The sequence below is a fragment of the Cibotium barometz genome, chromosome 31 (genome assembly GCF_041138505.1).
Source record: "Cibotium barometz isolate CiBa-2024 chromosome 31, ASM4113850v1, whole genome shotgun sequence".
Taxonomy (NCBI): Eukaryota; Viridiplantae; Streptophyta; class Polypodiopsida; order Cyatheales; family Cibotiaceae; genus Cibotium; species Cibotium barometz.
The window spans coordinates 47,840,376-47,852,236 of NC_141076.1; positions in this window are offsets into that span (position 1 = coordinate 47,840,376).

Below are 11,861 nucleotides of genomic sequence, written 5' to 3' on the forward strand. Positions count from 1 at the left end.
GGTGTACATCTAATCATTGCTCTCTATGTCGATGACATGCTGCTCACAGGACCAAATGAGAGTCATATTGCTGATTTCAAGGCTGATTTGAATGCCTCTTTTGAGATGTCAGATTTGGGGCATTTGCATCATTATTTGGGGATACAATTTAAGCAGTGTGATGGAGGTATTGCTTTGTGTCAGACAAAGTATATTGAAACATTGTTGCGGAGATTTGGCCTTGAAGACTGCAAGCCTATTGCTACTCCAATGGAGACAGGTTTGAAGTTGAGTCTTCATGATGCTGGAGATCACTTTGATGTCACACTCTATCAGACAGCTGTTGGTTGCCTCATTTATGTATGCATTACGAGGCCAGACATTCAGTTTGCAGTCTCACAGGTGAGCAGATTTATGCATAGCCCAGGCATTAAGCATTGGCAGCCAGTGAAGCGTATCTTTCGCTATTTGAGTGGTACTCGGCATCTTGGGTTGTTTTATCCCAAGGGGGGATCATTGCCGCCAGATTTACATGCTTTTTCAGATTCTGACTGGGCTGGTTGTTATGACACACGCGTGTCCACGAGTGGTTTTTGCTTCATGCTTGGAAGCTCATGCATATCATGGTTGAGCAAGAAGCAGCCTACTGTGGCCACTTCTAGTTGTGAAGCTGAGTACAGGGCAGCTTTCACAGCTACGGTTGAGTGTGTGTGGCTCAGACGCCTTATGGCTGATTTGGGTGTTGGGCAGCCATCTGCCACCACCCTCTTCACTGACAGTCAGAGCGCATTGGCAGTTGCGCGGAACCCAGTGTTCCATGCTCGTACGAAGCACATTGAGGTGCACTACCATTATGTCAGGGAGAGACTCTCTGCAGGAGAGATCAGTTTGGCTTATGTGCCAACACAGGATAACCTTGCAGACCTTTTCACAAAGGCTCTGCCTCGTGAGAAGTTCGAAGCTTTTCGCAAAGCTTTGGGCTTACTCCCTTTTGTGGATTCGTCCACATAGCTAGACACTTCCCTATACATGAGTGCTAGCTCTTGTTCACCGCATCACTCCAGGGGGGATTTGTTACCATATTATAGTAGTGATGTGTGTGAACACACTTAGGACCGCCGGGGCACTTTTTCCCTCACTAGGAGGTTTTTTCCCCCGTGCATTGTATATACGCCCATTATCTTCTAGGGCTGGTTATCTTTCATTTTTGGCACTCATAATACACTACTGTGTTGTGCTCAAGCTTCCTCATCTTCTTGAAGTTGTGTGTGCATTCCTGCAACCCTAATTCCAACAAAGTCAAGTCTTATTTACTAAACCTTGAATCAAAATTTTTAATGGAACTAAAAGTGACAAGCAAAAGAAAGATGTTAATTTAAAATTTAGATGACTATTCTCTCAAGTCAAAAGTTGTGGCATGAGTAAAGTGATAGACCAACATGCCACAAAGAATTTCAAAGGCATTTAGAACCCACTTTTTTTAAATAAACTTTACATAATTGGAGCTAGGGTTTGATAAGAAATACTAATTTTCATTCTAGTTTCTATATTATCAATGATTTATTTTTCTATTAGCATTAATATTTCTAGGTCTTTAAAAAAGCTCTCAAAATTATTAAAAATGCTCAAAAAAGTCCCCAAGTGTAAAAACATTTTGCATCCTCTTGATGTATAAGTGATAAAATATGTATATAAAAGCATTAGTCTGTTTTTTATGGTCTATGCTGAAGAATTTGGGTTAGTAATGATTTTCTTTTTCAAGGATTGTATCTTATAATATGAATATATTTCCAATTTAGCTTGAAATACGAGAAAAAAGTTTAGAAAATTTAGTTTCTAAAGAGGTCATCTCTAAGAGTGAGGTCCTCCCCTTGTTAGAGACTTGACTTATCTTTGAGGTCTAGAGGTCTCTTATAAGAGTAAGGTTACAAATTTTGGCTATTTCTTCTACCTTGGCTATAGCATCGGTGCCAGAGGGTACGACATATAATGTTTGTAGAGAAGATTTTTTGAGCTAGAGGCATCACTTTCTGCCACAAAGTGACCATCTTCCACATAGTTAGTTTCTTGATTATGTTTGGAGTAGCAATGTTCTTCCAAGTGCCCAATCCTTCCACAAGCATTACAAATTCTTTTTGGTTTATTTTTGAAAGACAATTTGCAAAGATGTGACCAAGCTTGCCACAGTGATTACATCTTATAGCTTTTCTTTTTCCTGTATACAAAGCATTTTGATTAATTCCTTGAGTGCCATTTGATGTGTTTTTGAGTTTAGACTCGTGCTTAAGTAGTGAAGACTCAACTTCAATTAGAGTTTTTATTAACATTTTTGAGTGTGGACACAAGAACATCATAGGGGGTTTTGTCGATGCTATTGAGAAGAACTGCAACCGCTTCATCCTCTTCAATCTTCTCCTTGATTCCTGCTAGTTGTTGCTTGAGTGCTCTGAACTTGTTGATGTGAGCCGCCATTGTGTCAGCTTCTTCTTTGTCCAATGTGTAAAATTTCATTAAAAGATTAATCTTGGAGCTCTTGGTTTTGCTTCCAAGAGGTTTCCAAAGACTTTGTTGAGTTCCTCCCATGCCTTCTTACAATCTTTTATCCCTATGCAATGTGATGTATGACTTCATATCCCAAACTTTGAGCTATTAAGCCAAGTTCTTTGTGATTGTTAAATGTGTTAAGTGATGTGCTATCACTATCTTCACTAGGATCAATTAGATCCCATAGCCCTTTTCTCATCAATGTGTACATGGTTTTCATTTGCCAAGTGTAAAAATTATCCCCATTAAACTTATTTTGCTCTAATGTGAGTTTCTCCATCGTGTACGACAAGGGGGTCTTACTGATAGTATCGACAAAGTCTATCCCTTTTTATAATATGCAATGAGAGGTCGGGAAGGTCTTTGCTCGTGGTGATAATGATTTACGACCAGTGTCTAGTCCCAATACAAGATTAGCATGAAAAACTCTTCAATTGAGTAATGTAAGTGGATGCAATGAATTTTGATGCAAGAGATGATTTCCCACTATGAATTTCCACCCTATTTTTTTTAATTTGAACTTTAATTAGTCCAATTGCTGTAAATATTACACTAGTTATAGTGATTAGTACTTAATTATAGTGATTAATATGGCTGAAAATTATAGTGATTAGTACTTAATTATACTTAATTATAGTGATTAGTACTTAATTATAGTGATAAGTATGGCTGAAAATTGGAGGCTCCAATTAAACTCATTAGTGGGAGCCATGATGGGGATTTTGGCATTACACTCTTCCTCTTGATGAGGAGTTTAGGATTGAGTCTAATAACCAAGTCAATCTTGAAAAGAAATCCCTGAGAACTGGCGATTTTTTTTAATGATTTCTCCTCAATCATTCAGTGGGATGAAACTCAATGAGATTCGCTTTGTAGGTGACTTGTACTATGCTCTAGCCACAACTAAGAGCTTTTGTCACAATTCGTTGTGTAGAGGTGGAATGGCGCAAAAGACCAAAATCGGCCGTATAGCAAATGCGCTTGGTAGAAGCCAAAATTGACAATTCCGTGTGGTGTGAGTGGTTGCCTACCAAGGTGGAAGATGTGCCTAAGAGCTCTTGCCTAATGGTCAAGAAGATAGGGAGATTAGAGCTTTGCAATCTCAGCCCCTTTTTTGAGTAGAGGATAAGGTTGGGATTTAGTGAGTAATGCTAACTAATAAACTAAGATTAATGTAAATGATGCTAGAGAGGGTGAATGCTAAGGTGAAGGGAGCAAGAAACTTGGCTCTGATACCATGTTGAAACTTGAGGATCAAGCTCCCATGGAGATGAAAGTATAATAATCCTATATTAACAACATGATTAATATTAATCTAAACTAGGGAGGATGATACCTAAACACAATCATGATGAATACCCTAAACTAATTAAGATTTAGACTCAAGCAAAATTAGGTTACAAGATTGAGACTTATACTCTCATAAAGAGGCTCGAGAGCTTGCTTCATGTTTTATTGCTTGAAATGGTCCCCTTTTATATGAGGAGGTACACTCTTGGGCTTGTACATCAATGTGGGATAATTCTCAACTCTTCTCTCTAGCTCACATGTCACTTCAAATCTCAACATATGTATGTATATGTGTGTATATATGTGTGTATATATGTGTGTGTGTGTGTATACACACACACACACACATATATGTAAGTATATATATTTATATATGTATCCACACACACACATATACATATGCATATACATGCACATATATATGTGTACATGTATATGCTTATGTATATGTATATGTAGATATATATAGACACGTCTTGTTTTATTGCATATACAATCTTTAAATATTTAAACTTTATAACTACACTATACATATGGTCTTTATATATAGATTGCCTTTACATATATCTTTCTCTCTCTCTATATATATAAAGACTTTATATTATACCTATAAGGTCGAGGGTTCTTCGGGCAATGGATCGTACCATGAGCTAAGCTTGCACCTGCTGCCCATGGTCCCCCCCCATAGTTGGAGCTGCATGTATGCATGCATACCATGAGATGAGAGGTGAAAAAATTTGTGATAGTGAAATATGGAGGTGATAGCCATAGTGAAATATGGAGATGATGTGTGCATTCAGGTAAAATGTGGGCCCATGTAGAAGCTCCTTTCGATGAAAAAATGCCAACACACTGCTTTCCTCGACACTTTTGATTGACTCTTTTTTGTATGCAGATTGTGTGTGGCACCCTTAGACAAGGATTGTGGCCCCACAAAGAATGTGGAAAGAAGTAGAAAGGGTCGACATGGGGAGAAACTTACCACCCCGCATTGGTTCCAAAGATAACATGAGTCTTATAGAAAGACATGACAAAGGGCTTGCTAGAAAGCCATCGATTGGATCGGCACATGATCTCAAAGGGATTCCAAAACTTGGTATTGGCATGTCTTTGAAAGTGACCACTCTGTGGTTGTGGAAGTATTTGATGATATCGTAAAGGCCTATTGGATGCTAACAAAATTTGGGACCTTCATTGAGATCAAAGACTACCCGCTATTTGCTTGTCCATTGGTTTCTGTGCACCTTCTCAAGGATGATGATGATGATGAACTCAAAGAATCGGCATGTGGCAATGATAATAGGGTTGGAGACCTTGGTGTAGTAGAGGTCATTAAAGTTCTTCATTTGGAATCGCATCTCTATGGTGGTGAGGGTTGTGGGGCCATCAAAGTATGGGAAATTATAGCATGCACTTTTCCTTCCATCATGCACAAGAACTTGCACCAAGACCATCTTCTTTTAATCAGGGTGATGCGGACTCCTTTGGGTAGTGACCATATTGTTAAAATCCCATAGATCTCTCTAGCTAATCACTATGCATAAACACACATAATCCAGGCATATAATACTGATCCACCTGACCACCCTCGAGCCAAGGGTGCACACATCAACATAATGAAGAACCACATACCTAACCTTGGTGTCCCATACCACCAAGAGGTATGCCTTCAATCTAGCAGCACATAGCTCTAGCATGAAATGGGAAGAGAGTAGATACTATACTCCACTCCAAAGAACATCCCTTGAGAGTGCCCCATGCCCCTATTATATAGGAGAGCATTCAAGTGCTCTTAACCTTCCATTTCCAGAGTGACTCTTGGCCTTCCATTTTGAGAGTCACTCTTGGCCTTCCATTTCCATGTGTTACCCTTGGTTTCCTGACCCTAACCTCAACCCAAGGTTAGGTATAACCCTTGCCCCACTAGAGCATGTTTCCATGCTCCCATGCTCACATGCCTAGGGTGGGTTAGTCTCCTAGTATGTGCACATATAATGTGCACATAACATACTTCCCCTCTCTCAAAACATTTCACTCTGCCAAGGAATAGAAGAAAACCTACGCTGAATGTTCTCAACTGACTCCCAAGTCGAATCCTTGATTTCCCCATCTTTCCACCCAATTTTAACCTCAAGGATTCGATTACGAAATTTTCTTTCCCTAAATTCAAGTACCTTTTCAAGTTCATGTGAAACATAGAATAAATTCTCAACCTCAACGAGTTCTTGAGGAGTAACTGTGTTATCCTCACCTCCCAGCTTCTCTTTCAGTCTGCTGATATGAAAGACTCGATGAACTCTAACATGTGGAGGTAGTTTTAGCTCATACGCAACCGTGTTAATCCAACGTATAACTCGGAATGGACCATAATATCTAGGAGATAATTTTGAGCACTTTCTTGTTGACAGAGTCTGAGAATCTTTAGGAACTTTCAAATAAACCAACACTTCTAGCTCAAAAGACTGAGGTGAGCATCCCCTATTAGCATAAAACCGTGCTCTATCCTGAGCACTCTTGATAGAATCCTGAGCTTTGGTTAGCATTTCCTAGATATCACACAAGAAATCCCTTGATGCATCAAGATCAATGTCCTTAAAACTGACGTCAAACAGGTGCCCTAGGCTGCTACTCATACATAAGTATGAACGGACTATAACCAGTAGCCGTATGCTTAGAACGGTTATAGGCAAATTCCATCATTGGAAGATACTTTTCCCAACTCGAAAGTGGTTTTAGGCACATCTTCCTTTGCTATACGGATTTGATGATAACCGGTTCGCAAGTCTTTGTAAAATACTTAGCTCCATGCAACCTATCAATAAGATCATCTTATCTAGGCAATGGGTATCTATTTTAAATTGTAACCTTGTTTAAGACGTTTGTAATCAACACATCCTCCAGGTACCTTGATTCTTTTTCTTAACTAGAGAATTGGTGCACCCCACTTACTTGGTCTAATTTGACCCATCCTCAAATATTCAGCTAGTTGTTTGGCTACTACCTCATCTTCCTCAGATTGGCTAAGCCGATATATGGAGGAATACTAATAGGTTCCGCCCCTAGTACTAGCTCCATTTTATAGTCCACCTCTCGTTTAGGAGGTAATCATGAGGCAACTTATCAGGAAATATATCCTGAAAATTCGCTTTTAATGGAACTTAACACTTTATTTTCCCAAACATCTAAAGAAACAGTGTTTACATCAAATGAACACATGAAGACATTGGATCCATAACCAACTGGAAAAGTTCATAGTTAAAAATATCCTCCATTAATTCCAGCTCATTGATAATGGTTTCCTTGGGTACAACAATGTTTCCTTTAAGAGTTACAAGGCTTCCATTGTGATAGAAAGACATCAAATGTTTGACCCAATCAATAGAAAAAATCTTATTTTTGCTATGAAACCATTCCATTCCCAAAATTATATCTACATGACCCAAGCTCATGACATGGAAATCAAGCCTATCTGAGTACAATTGGATTTCTAATGGCAGTTTTAACACCTTCTTGTCCCAAAATTGGACTTGTCCTCCAGCCATCCTAACCTTGTACATGTAATCATCCTGCATGGTTTGCAGTTTCATCCTCTCTGAACCACAATATTGTCAATAAAATTGTGAGTACTACCAGGATCAAACAAAATATAAACTTGATGTCCTTTCAACACTGATCCATAAACATGAAATAATTCATTTGGACCATAAATGTCTTTACTAAAAGTACAATCTGAACATTGGGTTCCTTCACGATGCGTAATATTGACTTCAGAATTTACCTTGAAGTTCTGTAATGTGTACAAATTTCTTCGGAATGAACTTTTTCAGTGCTGCCTTTTGTCCAGGCAGCACCGAAGTTGTTGTAGCTCCATTCAAAGGATAAAATTTCTTTGTATGCCATTTCTCTGCATTTAAAGCATGTGAGATTTTCCTTTTACAAACTTTAGTTTTTTTGCTGGCATTGTCACCATTTTTAGGTTTTGGTGTGAAAACCAATTTTCTTTTTTGTTCATTGTTTGAATAAGTGAACATGGATTTCTGTTTACTTGACGCTGGTTTTGATGAATTGGCACCAACCATTGTCTTGTGAAAAACCTGAGCAGCCTAAATAGCATCCTCAACTGTTTTAACTTTGCACTTCTTCACCTTGTATTGATAATCACGAGATAAACCATTGATGAAAATACCACACAAGGTATGATCACAAGACTTGGCTTTGGCAGCCAACTATCTAAACCTTTGCACATAGTTATCAAAAGACTGATTAGCCGTGCTATTTTTAACTAGCTTGGTAATAACTTCGAATTCATCCTCAGGTTGGACAAACTCCTTCTTGAATTCATCTTCAAATACTTGCCAAGTAGTGGGAATAGAATCTTCTTTAAGATCCTTCCACCAAGTCAAAGCTTTCCCCTTCAATAATCCCTGCGCCATCTGCAGTTTTCTGCGCATCAATGAAAGGGTGAAAAGCAAAGTGTGTAGTCCACCTGTTAAGCCAGGCATCCACACATTTTTGTGTCTTCTCCTTCTTCTCCCCGCCATACACCTTTGGCACAAAAGACGGAGCAACTTTGGTAAGAGTAGATGAGGTGGCTAGAAGAGCTTTCTACAGAGTTAAGATCTACACCTTAAGTGATTCCATCTCATCATGGCACTTTGCTATTGTAGCCTCGAGATGCTATGTCACCTCCAAAAAATCGCTCTTTGCTACTACTGCCTCCTCTTCTTTTTCATGGAACTTAAGATCTTCCCTTCCAGATTTAGGATGATCACTCATGTCATCGACATTGTCATTGATCGAAAAGCCATGGTAGATGAGTTCTCTATGAATCTGGATTATACTTTTCTTTACCCTTCTCTTGACTCTCCATTTTCCATGTGTGACCCTTGGATGCTTGACCCTAACCTCAACCTTTAAGGTTAGTCCTAGCCCATGCTCCCATGCTCACAAGCCACTAGAATCAGCTGCACATAAGAAAAATGCTTCATTTAGCATTTGGTGGCTAGATATTGGCAAAAACAAATTATGAAAACACCGTCTAGAATCAATCCAAATGGATAAATTATTAATACAAGGCATGCTCGCATTAATAATATGCGAATAACCTGCATTTATCTAGTGTGAGTACATAAAAACGTACTAGAACACCAAATAACCCTCGAAAATAAGAATTCTCGAAAAAAAGAATTACCATGATTTTTTTTAATTTTCTAGGGCCTCAAAATATGCTAATTTTGAATTTCACCAAACCTATCTTATGACATTCCAAACCTATATTTTTCTAGAAAATTTTTAGCAATTAGATTTGCCAAAATATCGTTGATATTTTAAAAATACCAATTTCATGATTTCTAAAAATAATTCTAGAATATTCCTAATTTCTCCCGAGAATCCCATCATTCACGAAATTTCCAATTATGCCCGACAATTCTCAAATCCAATAAAAATTTATAATTCTAATGGATTTCTACTTTTTTAGGTAAAAAATAGATTTTTAAAGGAATTTAAATGGTTGCCCGAATGGACACACCACATGCCAATCACCAATCCCAAAAACTCCAAAAAATTAAAATAACCTTTGTCTATTTTTCACTAATTTTCAAGAATTTTTTAAAATTTTTAATTTACATCCCAATGGTCTTCCCGGAATACGGAAAGCCAACAGTTTCAGGAAAATGAAAAGACCAAAAAAAAATCAGAATGTGAAAGGTCAAAAGTTTCTGGAATCCGAAAGGTCAAAAGATCCCTGGAATTTGGAAGGTCAATAGGTTTCCCGGAAATTGGAAAGCCAAAGGGCTCCAAGAAAGAATTTTCAGGAAAAAAAATTTAAGAGAAGAAAAAAAAAATAAACCTCTTTCTCTCTTTTTTTTTCAAGTTTTTTTTAAAAGTTTTGAAAAAAAAACTCTTTTTTTAATATTTTAAAAGCTTTAATTAAAGCTTTAATTAAAAAGCTTATAATTTTTTTAAATGGGAGGGGGGCTTTTTTCGCCCGACGGCCTACAGCGCAGTTGTGAGAGAGAGAGAGAGAGAGAGAGAGAGAGAGAGAGAGAGAGAGAGAGAGAGAGAGAGAGGGGAGGAGAGCTCCTCTCTCCTCCCCTTCTTCTCCATTCCTTCTTTCTCTCTTTCTCCACCCCCTCCTTCTCTGTTAACGAAGAGGAAGTTGATTAAAACTTTAATTCAACCATGTTGATTCAGAGATATTTAGATGTTGATGAGTATTATAAACTTTAATCCACCCTTGGCTTATTACCCATTGGTAGCTACGGGCAACAACTTCGTAGTTGGCCGGTGTTAATGGTATGTTAATGGTATCTCTGAATCAACCATGTTGATTCAGAGATATTTAGATGTTGATGAGTATTATAAACTTTAATCCACCCTTGGCTTATTACCCATTGGTAGCTACGGGCAACAACTTCGTAGTTGGCCGGTGTTAATGGTATGTCATCCGGAAGAAACAAGTCAAGTATATTGACACTATCATCTAGGATGGCCGATTGTTGTAGCACTCGACACAAACTATGAAGGTTGAGTACTATTTGGTGTAATGGAAAGAAGAAAATGTTGGATGGGTTAGTAAGTATTAGATCCCCTTTAAGGATTCTTATTACTAAGTTGGGACCTGCATCTCTTTCCATATTCAGATGGATAAGTGTTAGGTCTCCTAAACTGAGGTTATCAGTTAGGTTTATTTCATATTAAAGAAGAGAGAGGGTTAGTGTAGATAAAAACAAAGTGAGAGTTTGAGGAGGGTTCCATGGAGTTGCTAGAAATGAACCTATCTCTGAATCTCACTCAATGAGTTGTCATAGTTCATTGGGTTGATCATCCCTTTGAGGTCGTTACTACAGTGAAAACCTTCGCTCTAGTTCTTGGATCCTAAAGTCATTGTCACTAAGGAGTGCTAAGATAGCTACCTCACGGACCTTCCGAGCAGCCGCCGCTAGCTCTGTGTATCATTTTTTTCCTTCATCTTTGGCTATGCTATGGGTTGTGGATTGAGCTTGAGCCTTATTGATTTGCTACAAGTGCTCTTGTGCCAAGACTTGGGTGCTGGAGTTTTTGGTTCACATGTTCAAGCACTTGTTGGTGGCTTACCAACATTTGATCCATCTCTTGTGTCTTGGTGCTGATAACCTTATTGAGGTCTTTGAGCTTCTCTGTGTGTGCCTTGTTCATCTATTCTCTTTCTGCCTATAGGCTAGCCACCTTTTGCTATGAGGCAATAAGTGCTTCCTTGAGCTCTTGGATCTGTTGAGTGTATCCTTCTTCTTTAGCCTGGAACATCGCATGGGCTTCCCTTAATTGCTGTGTGTGATCTACCTCTTTTTCCTTGGAGTGTGCCACTTCCTTTTGGAGTTGTTCCTTTGTTTGATCAACTTGCACTTTAAGCTCATTGTTTTCTTTGGTTGTTCTGACTATGGTATAGCTTAGTAGCCAATTGTGCCCTTCCAATGTTTGAAACCTTGCTTCTTGTTTTTTGGCTATCTTTAAACCCTTAATGATTATCTCCTCATGTGTGGCATCAGTGGTAGTTGATTGATCTTGAAGAGATTGCACCTGTGTTGTTTTGTCTCTGAGTTGTTGCCATAATTCTTTGTGTGTATCATGCAGTAAATGAGTTGTGAGAAGGTGACATCGCCACACCCTTTGTTCTTGTGAGCAAATCGAGGAGCTCGAAGAGGTCATGCCATCTGCTTCATGAAATTGGAGTTGGAGAAAACTTTCAAGACCTTCCATGGTTTCTTTGAGAAAGGTATCTGTATCCTTCGGTATATGTAAACAATCTAGGAAGGAGCTTGTGCCTGGAGTGCCTTTGAAGTCCACTCTCCTTCGCTTGCTTGGGCTGGGGCTTTCCTCTATCCTCTTGCATTTGCCACTTCTTATTCCTCTTGAGCAGCCTTTGGATGTGCCGATGTGGTCTCTTCATTCTTATTGCCCTCATTTGTTTGTGGCAATGATTGTTCCCCCTAAGATTGTGTGGCATCTATCTCATCGGAAGTGGGAAGATCCTATAGTGGTGAGAGGTTTTTGAATATAAGGGTGGC